The following is a 13,715-nucleotide window of genomic DNA, read 5'->3' as shown; positions in this document are numbered from 1 at the left end:
TCATTGTTCCATTCTTTCAATAACTCCCTATGTTTGAAAACCTGCTCTGCTATAACAAATGAGGACCATTGGGCTTTAGAGTCAAAAAGACATGTATTCAGTTCCCAACCAACTTAATTTATTAACAAGGTCTTAAGCTTGTAACATACTTTCCCTACTATTAAAGAAGGAAGACAATGCCTAACTAGTAGAGTTATACAGATTAAATTAATCAACTTGTGTAAAGTACCTCTAATATAATGAATGTCTGAGTCATGGTCCACTAAATTTTCTGTAAAATTGTCAGTTCCTTCACTCACTTAACAGAGATGCCTCACTATATAGCGCATCAATAACATTGTCTGCTCTTGCATAAGCAGTGTGCGGGATGTCTGCTTAGGTATTTCAGAAAGCTTCCTTGTACCCAAATACTCTTCTCACTGCTACATGTGATAGGGCATTGCCATCATTCAGCGTTTTAAATTAAACATTGAAGGGTCTCATAAAAATAAAAATGTATTATGGGACATAAACAAAGCATTAATTCATGATGAAATTGAGGGTAAACCCGTTGGAGGCGGGGAGCAGAGCTCCTGATTCTTTTCATGTTATAAGAATATTTGCATACGGAGTAGGTGTGCTAAGACACATCCATGTTAAATGCAAAAAGCCTGGAGAAGTTTGTACTATTCTTTTCTATCTTTTTTCTCCTCCACCCACCTACTCATCCCAATGCTTTGGATGTTAAAATTTTCTTTTTTCTTTACTATTTACTTCAAATGGTACTTTTGTAATGAAGCCTCTTCTGATCTTGTTTTAATGATCCAATTCTCTACCCACTTTACCATCCTAATCACACATAATCTCTTCCTTTGATGAATTTCCACAGCACTTTATTTTACTTTTGGAGTTCTAAACTGAAAAGAGAATAATTTGGATTATTTGCCTCATTCTACCAGATTTTAGTCATATAGCATTCAGAAAGTTACATAACATGAAAAGCCTCTATTTTCTCTTCTGTAAAATGGATATAAAATTACTTGTTCTGTTCCTTAACAGGAATGTTGAAGAAATACAAAAAAATACAAGGTTGCTGAATAGATAAAAATATATATATTTATTACCTGGCGGGGTGTTATTTTTTTAAATACAAGTGAAGAATAATGTTAAACATCTATGTGAGATTCCTCTGGCCCAAAGACTAGATTCTGAGTATTTGACTTTGGAGAGATGGATGCAAGAGAACTTCTAGAGGGGACAGAGTGACAACACAGCAAGGATCTGTGCAAGCCATGGATTAAACTTTGCAATCGAATAATGGCACCAAATTCAATGGCATTCTTCTTCACACATATGTAGCTCCTGAAACACACTTGAATTCAGAAGGAGACAGAGAACATCTTCAGCTGGCTGAGACTGTCTTCCCTAACTTGTAAGATGGAGGTTTAAGTATAATTTGGGTTGAAATATAAAAAAAAGAAAATTACAAAATAACTATCTGTATTTTCTATAGGCACACTAATGAATCAGGCACAATAAGACAACATAACAGTTCCAGTGCTTTAAGACTAGAAACATTTGAATTCAAATTCCATTTTTCCCACTTACTAAAGAAATCACTGTTGACAAATATGTTTCCTCATCTGAATAAAGGAGATAACATTAGGATCTAATTCATTAGGTCATTTTGAAAATGTCATGAGATAATGGATTAAAGTGTTAAGGACCATTCTTAAAACAAAGTGAGTACTCAATAAATATATTATTGCCACTGTTATTATTATTGTTATTATTTAGGGTGATGTTTTTTATTCTGCCTGGTTTAATACATGCTTCCCATCCTGTTCGATTATTGTTTTTTGATTACAGGATCTGTTTTACACTTTATTTATGTCCCCAACCAAACTTGAACTTTGCTGGACCAGAGAAGCTACCCAGTAAGTGTTTATTGAGTTGAATTAAGTGAATTGAATTTTTCAGTCAGTAATACACTTCCATTGGTTGGTTTATAAAATTCTCTCCAAAGGGCAGAGCCCTCAGGGACTAAGATATACGGCAAAGGAGTTTTGATGAGGAAGGAAAAAGTCTCTCGAATGAGATGTTCCAGCAAGCACAGAGTTCAGTAGGTGCCCTTAACAATCTGGAAGCACTCTGCCAGGGAAAAAGTACAATGAGAAGCAAAGTGAAAGACACTTAAGGCTTTTTTCTATGTTAGGGGTGGAAATTTTGGTTACACATAAATCTAATTAAATTTCTCACCAAACCACATATCCCACATCCCTTTTAGCAAATAATAGAAGTAGAAGTTATCTAATATTCTTCATGAGGCTTGCCATTATTCCCAAATCAGTTTTCTCTTTCCTCCTCTTCCTGACCACTATGGAGTGTTATAAACTCTTGATTCTGAGAACAGACTTGATTTGTTTTAATTTGGTACAAAACACGTAACATAAAATTTTCCATTTTAATCATTTGAAAGTGCACAGGTCAGTGGTATTATCTGTATTCACAATGCTGCATAACTATCGCCAGTATCTAGCTCCAGACCTTTTTCATCACCCCAAACAGAAGTCTTGTACCTAGTAAGCAGCCATTCTCTATTTGCACCCCTGCCACAGTCCATGGCAAGCATTCCGCTGATTTCTGTCTCTATACATTTAACTATTTTGGGTATTTCATATAAATATAATCATACAATATGTGGCCTTTGTGTCTGGCTTTTTTCACTTTGCATGTTTTCATGGTTTATCTATGTTGTAGCATTTCATTTGGTTTTATGGCTAAATAATATTCTTCTGTATGGATATACCACATTTTGTTTATCCATTGAGAGCCATTCGGGTTGCTTTCACCTTTTGGCTAGTTGGATAGTGCTGCTATGAAATTTGTGTGCAAGTTTTAATATGTTTTAATCTGTCTTTTCAATTCTTTTGGATATATATCTAGGAGAGGAATTGGTGGGTTCAAACGATGGTTTTATGTTTAATTTGTTGGAGAACTTCCAAACTGTTTTCCACAGCAGCTGTGCCATTTCGTGTTCTCACCCCGAATGTGTGAGGGTTCCAAATTTCCCACATCTTTGCCAACACTCACTTTCCTTTTTTTCATCATGGCCAATCTAGTGGATGTGAAGTAGTAGGAGTCCTTAGATCCTTATCACATATATGATTCGTAAATATTTTCTCCCATTCTGCAAGTTGTCATTTCACCTTCTTGATAGTGTCCTTTGATGCACAAAACGTTTAATTTTAATAAAGTGCAATTTATTGATTTTTTCCTTTGTTACTTGTGTATTTGGTTTCATATCTAAGAATCTCTTGCTAAAACCAAGGTCCTAAGGAGGTACCCCATGTCTTCCTCTAAGAGTTATATAGTACTAGCTTATATCGGGAGCTTTGGTCAATTTTGAGTTATTTTTTGTGTATGATGTGAATAAGAATCCAACTTCACAGTTTTGCATGTGGATATCCAGTTGTCAGAGCACAGTTTGTTGATGAGATCATTGTGGGGTTGGTCTTGGCACCCTTGTCAAAAGCCGATTGACCATAGATGTGTGCGTTTATTTCTGGACTCTCAATTCTGTTCCAGTAATCTCTATGTCTAACCCACGCCAGTACTATACTGTTTTTATTACTGTAGCTGTAAGTTTTAAAGTTGGGACATGTGAGTGCTCCAACTTTGTTCTTCTCAAGATTGTATCAGCTATTCTGGATTCTTTGCAATTCCGTGTGAATTTTAGGATTGTCTTTTCCATTTCTGCAAAAGAGACAGTTGGGATTTTGATAGGGACTACATTGAATCTGTACATTGCTTTAGGGACTATTTCCATCTTAAAAAGTATTGTTTTCAAACCCATGAGCATAAAATGTCTTTTCATGTGTTTATGTCTTTAATTTCTTTCAGCAGTGTTTTGTAGTTTTCAGTGTAACGTCTTACATCAACCTGGTTAAATTAATTCCTGGTATTTTATTGTTTTTGATGCTATTGTAGATGCAATTGTTTTCTTACTTTCCTTTTTGGATTGTTCATTACAAGTGTATAGAAATATAACTGATTTTTGAGTCTTGATCTTGTATCTTATAACTGCTGAATTCGTTTATCAGCTCTAACAGTTTCTTTGTGTAGATTATTCAATATTTTCTCCCTATAAAATCATGTTATCTACAAATAGAGACAGTTTTACTATTTGCTGTTGTCTTTTGATGCTATTTCTTTCTTTTTCTTGTCATGCTCTGGTCAGAACTTCTAGTACCATGTTGAACAGACGTGTTGAAAGCAGGGGTCTGACCTTGATATCCTTGTAATGTTGGCCATACGGAATGAGTTAAGAAGTTTTCCCTCCTCCTGTATTTTTTGGAGGAATTTCAGATGGATTAGTAATAATCCATCTTTAAATGTTTGGCAGAATTCACCAGTAAAACCATCTGGTTCTGCCCATTTATTTGTTGAGAGCTTTTTTGATTATTGATTTAATTTCTTTATTTTGTGCAGTTCTCTTTATCTCTTTAGTTTGTATCGTTCCATTCAGATTTTCTGTTTTTTCTGTAGACTATTTTGGTTATCTAATTTGTTGGTGAAACAGTGTTCATAGTACTCTCTTATAATTCTTTTTATTTCTCTAAAGTCTGTAGTAATGTCTTTACTTTCATTTCTGATTTTAGTAATTTGTGTCTTCTCTCTTTTGTTCCCAGTCAACATATCTAACAAAACTGGTTGCCAATTTTGTTGATCTTTTAAAAGAACACTTTTGGTTTGGTTGTTTTCCACTTCCATCTTTATTATTTCTTTTCTCTGATAACTTTGCGTTTAGTTTGCTTTTCTTTTTCTAGTTCCTTAAGGTTATTGATTTCAGATTTTTCTTACCTTTTAACATAGGTTTCTACAGCTACAAATTTCCCTCTGAGCACTGCTCAGAAGAAATGTATGTCTTCTTTGGTGATGTGTCTGTTAATCTCTTGTGCCTATTTTTCAATGGGAGCTTACTTATTCTTGAGTTTTAAGCATACCCTAAATAGTGTGTATATATCTTCTATCTGTATGTATTTCACAAATACTATGTTCCATGGGGTATGACTTCTTTTTTTCATTTTATTAAAAATGTCTTTTGCAGAATGGAAGTTTTTTGTTTTAATCTTTGTGTCTCTTTTTTTTCTAACAGCATACTCTTGATTACTATAGTCACAGAGTAAGTTGTGACATCAGGCAGTATGAGTCATCTAACTTTCTTCTTCAGTATTTTTTTGGCTGTTCTATGCCCTTTGCCTTTTCCTAAAAACTTTAGAACCTGCTTGATAATATCTACAAAATAGCTTGCTGAGATATTGATTAGGATTACTTTTAATCTACAGATCATATGGGGAAGTGTTGATATCTTAATATTGACTTTAATCTTTGAAAAAATATCTTTCTGTATATATAGATCTTCTTTGATTTTTTGTATGTGCTTTGTAGTTTTCCACATACAGTTCTAATACATATTTTGTTAGATTTATACCTATGTATTGCATTTTTGAGGATGCTATTACAAATTGTATTTTTTAAATTTCAAATTACAGACAGTTTCATATTGTTTACCATAATACGCTTAATACATAACATAGTGCTTCTTGCAGAGCAGCCACTAAATAAATGGTAGCTATTATTATTTTTTGTGGGAAACTATAATTAAATAATAGAATGTGGGTTGATAAGGAGAAAATGATTCTTAGAGAAACCAGATTGTTTACCAGATTGTGATTGAATGATTTTTATAAAAAATAGGTTGCATTCTACATTTTCATAACCAAACTGGTAGAAACTTAAACTTGGTTAGCAGAACCAATGTGTTAAAATTACAGATGAATTTGGCTGATAAATATGTCAGGCTTGGTAATAAGACACAAGACATTTCCAGTGATTATTATACACTAATAATGCTCAATTCTTAAACATACTGTTTAAAGAGATTGTAAGAAAGTCAATTCCCTTATGTCAAATAATATTTGTACTACAAAATCCATCATGGATAAAATCAAAGAAGAAAATATACTTACTCCTGAAGGGGGTTCACTCGGAAAGAGTTAACAGTTTGCCTCCCACAGGAAAGAGAAGAGGTGGCTTTGCCGCACATTTGTTCCAACTCAATGGCTATGGCTGGATTTGTGAACTCAGTGGCTTGGTTGACGTGGTGGAGATTGGCTGCAAGACTGCAGAGGACCAGAGACACAAAAGGACAGGAAAATCTAGGATGTGGTCACCAATGTCAACGATCATTAAGTTTGAGTTTTGATCAGTGGAGTCCTGGTGTCCCAATCCCCCTGTGTTGTCCTTTCCTTGACACACCCTGCTGGTTTGAGCCATGTCACCGGTCACAGAAATCACCTGTGCCACAACCAGGAGTCCAGTCTTTGTTCTATGGCTCCCTTTTTAACTTCTGTTCTTATTGTCACAGAAGGTGCAAATACTAACCTTGCTGCTACCACATTGATTTTCCATGTTGACGCTAGGACAAAACTTGCATTACATTCCACAAAGAATATCCAATTCCTTCAAATCTTACAGTCCCCAAATTATTTTGCCAAATAATTTGGCAAAAGCTTCACTGAGGTTCTTGGACATCTATACACTGAAGTACATTCTGCTTATCTGACAAACTCTTTTCTCCATAGGCTGAATTCTGACTCAGTTCTTCTTCTTCTTCTTCTTCTTCCTCTTCCTCTTCCTCTTCTTCTGAGGAAGATTGGCCCTGAGTTTCTTACTAGTTTGGTTATTGAAAATATAGAATACACTTTAATTATTATAAAAATAATTCAGTCACAGTCTGGTAAGCAATCTGATTTCTCTAAGAATCATTTTCTCCTTATCAACCCACATTCTATTATTTAATTATAGTTTCCCACAAAAAATAATAATAGCTACCATTTATTTAGTGGCTGCTCTGCAAGAAGCACTATGTTATGTATTAAGCATATTATGGTAAACAATATGAAACTGTCTGTAATTTGAAATTTAAAAAATACAATTTATAATAGCACCCTCAAAAATGAAATCTATGGCCAATCTTCCTCTTTTTGCTTGAGGAAGATTTGCCCTGAGCTAACATCTGTGCCAATCTTCCTCTATTTTGCATGTGGGATCCCGCCAAAGCACAGCTTGATGAGGGATAGGCAGGTCCACGCCTGGGATGCATTCCTGTGAACCCTGGGCCTCAGAAGCAGAGCGTGGGAACTTAACCACTATGCCACCGGGCCGGCCCCAACAGTTTCTATTTTTTTAGAGTTGACTACGTGATTGTGTTCAGGATATGAAATCTCAGATTATATCTGCTAAGTATTTTGGGGAAATCTTTTTCTTTTCTGGGATAAAAGTGACCAATGAGGCATTTGCCACCTAGTCTATCTTATTATTATCTTCATCAGATATTTAAAGCTACAGACCTTCTTATAATAATAAAATGTGGAGTAAGAGGAAAATGCCAGGAGAACTGCAAAGATGCCAGCTATGAATCTGCCTGAAGTCAGCCATCTCCAGACTTCCATTTATGGGAGGAAATAAACCTCTAATGACCTTATTCAGTTTTCTGTTACTTGCATGCGACAGCAACCCTAATCCAGGCACTTTTACCCAGAATTTAAGTAAAGTAGGGTTGCCCTGGCTCTAGGCCCTCGGGGTACTGGTACTCTGTTATTAATCTCAAAAAGACTTCCAGAAAGTCTCACTGTTCTTGTGCAAAAGAGCCTGCTTTAATTTTCCAGATTTTCTAAAGTGGCTATTCAAACCAGGGTCTCTCTTGCTATCTAATTTTCATGGATTCTTGAATATATGGGAGCAATTATGATAATCCAGTTATTAAAGACGGCTTACTCTATGCATCCACAGTCTGTTATGGAATTTATGGACAGCGTCTCAGTTGGCTCCACTTTTGGATCTTTGTTTCTCTGTTGCCTGAATTTTTACCATCGCTGTTGAAAGATATATTATTAGAAATTTTGATTTAAAACAGACTGCTATTGGTGAAGATTAGCATAATTCTTTACAACAAAGTCAGTACTGGACATTGTTAAAATGTTGTTTATGAGGACTTTATAGCATCATGTAAAGTTTATATGCTCTAATGCAAGACAAAAAGCGGATAAGTTACATCATTAATGAAGACATAAAAAGACGTCTAATAAACAGATAAATAGATAGATGGCAGATACCCATACATCCATGATTTAAACCTATATGTTGACTGAAAACAGGTTGGAAAAAAGGCTTTGTGTAGAGACAGTATCGAAGATTTTTTTTCATTTTTCTTTATGTTTCCTATAATTTTCTGAAAGAAAGAACTGCTACTGGCATTCATAGAAATAAGGTGTAAAAATTGTTACTGCTGTGTCACAGACCATGACAAAATCTCAGTGGCATTCAACAATATATTAGTTTGCGAGGGTTGACGTAACAAAGTGCCGCAAACTTGGCAGCTTAAACCAAAGAAATTTACTGTTTCATGGTTCTGGAGGCCAGGGGCTGAGCTCAGGATGGGGCGGGGCCTTCTGAGGGCTGTGAGGAGAATGCGTTCCTTGCCTCTCTCCTGGCTGCTGCTTGTTTGCTGCTGTCTTCATGTATCTGGCTTGTAGATGCATCACCATGCTCTCTGCCTTCATCTTCACATGGTGTTCTCCCTGGTCTATTTCTGTGTCCAGATTCCTCTTTCTATAGAGACACAGGCATCTTGGATTAGGACCCACCCTAACGGCCTTACCCTGACTTGATCACCTGCAAAGACCCTATTTCCAACTAAGGTCATATTTACAGGTACTGGGAGGTAGGACTTCATCATATTTTTAGAGGACACAGCTCAGCCCGTAACAGACAGAAAGCACTGATTTTGCTCTCTAAGGTGCGGCTGTCAGGAGCAGCTGCTCAAGGCCACCACTGCCGGGGCGGTTGTACTGCGTGCTGCCTGTCAGTGGTCCCTTAGCCTCGCTATGCTGCTGGGGAGATCATCCTCAGGATGCAGCTGAAATCTGAGGGAAGCTCTTCTCAACGCTATGGCAGAAATGCGAGTGAAAAAGTCCAACTGCACAAGCACATTTTAAGCCTCTGCCATGTCACATTCATTAACACACCATTCAGCAAAGCAAATCACACAGCTAAATCCCAAATCAAGATGGAGGGAAGTGTACCTGCCCCCATGGGAGGAACTACAATGTCACATGGCAAAGATTACAGATACAAAAAAGGATGAAGACCTGAAGGTAATAATTCAGTTGACTAGATAAGGTATTGGTACTATCAATAAATTCACTTTTCATTTATTATGTTTATCTCTTTTATTTGTATGAAGAATAAAAATTTAGGTGTACTTTAAAATGCAAGTAAAAATAATATAGAAAAATAATATTCCACGTTAATTTTAAATTTTGCAAACATGCTTACATTTTCCCTAAATTCTTATATATTAGTTTGATAACTATCTAGAATTGTACACTTAGAGGCTATATCAAATATGACTGACTCCTCTGTATTTTTAAATTATAAAGAAAGACTAAATTCTCAACTGTATGTAAATTGCTTAATGGATATTCTGATTCCATTAATAAGAGAATTACTATAACTCAAAAATAATCAAGATTCATCTATTCCAGTGATCTTAATGAAAACGACTGCATGATATTAGCTGGATATTGGTCTTGTCTCACTTTAAATTTTTAGATTATTTGCTAATTCACTTCAAATTTTTGAAAGAGTGGATAATCCAAATAAACAAACAAAAACCAAACAGGAGACAGAGAGAGAGAGAGATTGACAGAGAGAAAAGAGGAAATGAAAGTAAAGGAAATAAACATCCTAGATGTCTATAATCAACACCTTAGATCTTAAATGCTAAAGGGAAGATATGTCTATGTGTATGCATTTATGTGTTTCTGTGCACTCAAGGTAATTTCTCCAATCAAGTTAATTATTTACACATATTGAGATCATTTTCATCTATCCTCTAGAGATACATGAAGTCGTCATTTTGTTTCAAAACTACAAACACATTGAAATAATGTGTGTGTGTGTATATATATATATATATAATTATTATTTTTTTTGTTGTTGAGGAAGATTGGCCTTGAGCTAACATCTGTTGCCAATCTTCCTCTTTTTGCTTGAGGAAGATTGTTGCTGAGCTAGCCCTCGTGCCAATCTCCCTCTATTTTATGTGGGATGCTGCCACAGCATGGCTTGATGAATGGTGCGTAGGTCGACACCTGGGATCCAAACCTGAGAACCCCAGGCCACTGAAACGGAGCATGCAAACTCAATCACTACACCACCAGGCTAGCCCCTGAAATAATATTTTTTAAAGGAGTATTTTGGTTATTGATTTTTTCCAACTCGGAAAATAACAGCAGCCACTGCTCCACTTTGCTGATAGGAATATCTAAAGAGAGAATTTAATTGGAAGGAAAACATTTCCTATTTGAAACAGAAGGGTAATTAGCAGTTAAACTATTTATCTCAAATAAATATTATTTTTCAAAAGTCTTGAATGAATGAAACTGTTATTACCACAGAGAGTGGATGAGTATTACCACTGCGTACCTCACAGCACAAATGTAATATACCTTTCTTTGCCCTTCTGCTGCAACAGCCCTGGGTGCTATATATTTCTTTAGTTTCTTTATTTATAGATTTACGTATATCTACAAAATGTGTGTCATGCTTTTTGTCTATAGATGCTTAAATCACTTAGAAAATTTAAACTAACTGAAAATTTTTGTCTACTCTTGCAAGATAGGCAATGCACATGTGTATTTATCCTATGAAAACATTGGCTTTGACAGCAGAATCATACAAGTTTCTGTCACTTTGTGACATAATGGTTATTATCTATATTTTATCTTTAGTCATTCTGTGAAGTGTGGAGGCTCTTGTGATAGGTATCTTATGGGTATGGAATAGAATAACCTGAAATATATTTTAATATGAAAAATATGTTATCCTTTGTTCACTGACTGACATAATTTCCAAGAGGAAATCCTTTTGACTCTGGTTTCCAAATAAATGCAGAATCTAACTATTTTTTACCACGTTTCTCCTGATCAAAGCCACCATCTTCTCTTACCTAGGTTTTTAGAATAGTTCCTTATCCAGCAGCCAAAATGGTTTTTAAAATGTCAGATCACGTCACAACTTGACTCAGAACCTAGCAGTTCCTCATTTGACTTAGACCCGAAAAGGAAGTCCTCATTATAGCGTCAGTACCTCAAGAGGTCTGCCCAGCTCCCCGTTCAGCCTCATCCTGACCATTTCCTTCCTCGCCGCTCCTCCTCCCCCAGCCTTTCCACATGGGTCTCTTAGGTTATTTCTAGCAATGCCAGGGATGCTCCCCATAGCCTTTCCACTAGCTGCTGCCTCTGGTTGGAACGCTCATTCCTCGCATCTGTTCAGCAAAACCTTTTCCAGGAGGCTTTTTCGCATTTAAAATAGGAGAATAGCAATGAGTTAAAACAATAACATTCTCTTCCCCCACTGCTACCACACTCTCAATTCCTCTGCCCTGCTTCTTTCTTTCTTCCTTCCTTTCTTTCTTTCTGTATTTCTCTCTCTCCCTCTTTCTTTTAAATATCAGTTCTTGTCTCATTTATTAGGTTTTAGTTCCTGTCTCCCCCTACTAAAATATTTACTTCTTAAAGGTGGGATTTTTACCTGTTCTCTTTAGCTAAAGTAACCTCAATGCCTAGAGCAATGACTGGAATATAATAAGTATTCCATAAGAATTGGTTGTGTAAAGAATCAAATCACAGTGCTCAGAAAATGTTCAAATAGCCCAAATCAAGGAATGACAAGTAGGAAATGGTAGTTAAGCCAGGCCTGCAGAGAAGAGCATAGGTGTGGCCTCTTAAGAAATATTGAAAATGATCCTGGATGAAGACTTTCTTATCTACAGGAAGAGAATAAATGGGATGGAGTCGATGTTGAATGTACAAAATAACACATGGATATTTTTGAGCTTGGCACTTAAATATAGCTACATATGACCATCCTTGACTGTAACAGTGGGGAAAATGGATGAAAAGGAAGATACACCAATCAAAGGTATTCAAGAAAATATATGGCCTCAATCAGTAGCGAAATATAAAAATATAGTACAACATTAATAACTGGATGACTAGTTAAATTTTCACAATAATATGTATTTCATTATAAAAGATTTAAATTTTGGAAAATTATAGAGAAAAGAGTCAAGTATTATATAAATAATTTCACTTGTTTCTCCTTCGAATGCAGCAGCATGAGTGATATTCTTTTCTGAGAATCCTAAATATCATAAGTCCTCTTACAGTCTCTTTATGATGAGTTTTCTTGTCAAATAAGGATAACAAGGTTTCAATTGTGAGGATGGTATGTCATATCTGAAATGTTGATCTCATTAAACTTTGATGTCACTTTTGATGGCTAAACTCTAGCCCTGTACTCAAAATAAAACTACAGAAACTTTCATTGCAAGGGCCTTACTCATATGTCTAAAAATGATTTATTTGAAAATCAAATGTGCCTGTCTTCGTCATATATGGTATGCATAATGTAGAATTCCTTTGAGGGTACAAAATTTCTATGATTTATTTTTGAAAAACAATTAGTATCTATTAAAGTGATGTTTAAGAAATATTCATAAAATATACATGGGGCCAGCCTGGTGGCACAGTGCTTAAGTTCTCACGTTCCACTTTGGCAGCCCGGGATTCACCAGGTTGGATCCCAGGTGCGAACACAACACTGCTTGGCAAGCCATGCTATGGTAGGCTTCCCACATATAAAGTAGAAGAAGATGAGCATGGTGTTAGCTCAGGGCCAGTCTTCCTCAGCAAAAAGAGGAGGACTGACAGTGGATGTTAGGTCAGGGCTAATCTTCCTCAAAAAAATTAATTAATTAAATTAAATTAAATATATAATAACAGTCTACTGTGTTCCAGGCAAATGCTGACATATACAAACAAAAGAAACCAAGCAAAAAGCAACAAAGCAGAGGTAGTTTAAGCTTACATGAGGCTCAAAGTCTATTATAGCAGACAGACAATCAAGAACTAAAAAGTATAGAATGGTAAACCATATGTTATATGAAGGATCACAGTGCAGCCATAGAGGGTAACAGGCTTCGGAGGTGGGGCTACCGCCCAGCAAGAGTGCGCAGGGAAGAACTCTCTGAGAATGTGACCAGTTAAGCTTCAAAGAAAGAAAGGGGGTCAGAGAAGCAAAGAATTAGAGAAAGACTGAAACAGAAAAAAGAAAAATTATGAGCAAAGACATGTGAAAGAAACTGATGTGCTTGAAGCAATGAAAGGAGGCAGGTAGATTGGAAATATAGAGCAAGAGTGTGAGGAAGACCAGATAAGGTAGACACCACCTCAAGATGAGTTTAGTGTACCATAATAAGGAGTTGATAATTTATGCATGATGTCATGGAAAGCCATTACATCGTTTTAAGGGTGGAAGTGACATGATCCAATTTATGTTTTAGAAAGGTTACTCTCATTGCTAAATGAAGAAGGGGATGAGGAGGCAGGGATAGAATCAAAAGACCAGTAAGGAGAGTATTGTCACTGTCTAGAACAGAAATATGGTAGCTGAAAATAAGGTAAGGGCGGGAGAGACAACTGATTGTCTTTGTTATGGGTTGGATGTGGAGTGAGGACCAAGGAAGTTATCAATAAGTAAGGACTCTAAGATTCTCGTATCATCACCATGCTAGATAATAATGACATTTGCTGACAATTAGAAAA

This window comes from Equus asinus, chromosome 5 (genome assembly GCF_041296235.1).
Source record: "Equus asinus isolate D_3611 breed Donkey chromosome 5, EquAss-T2T_v2, whole genome shotgun sequence".
Taxonomy (NCBI): domain Eukaryota; kingdom Metazoa; phylum Chordata; class Mammalia; order Perissodactyla; family Equidae; genus Equus; species Equus asinus.
The sequence above is the reverse complement of the archived record's forward strand: the minus strand, read 5'-3'. Positions refer to the sequence as shown.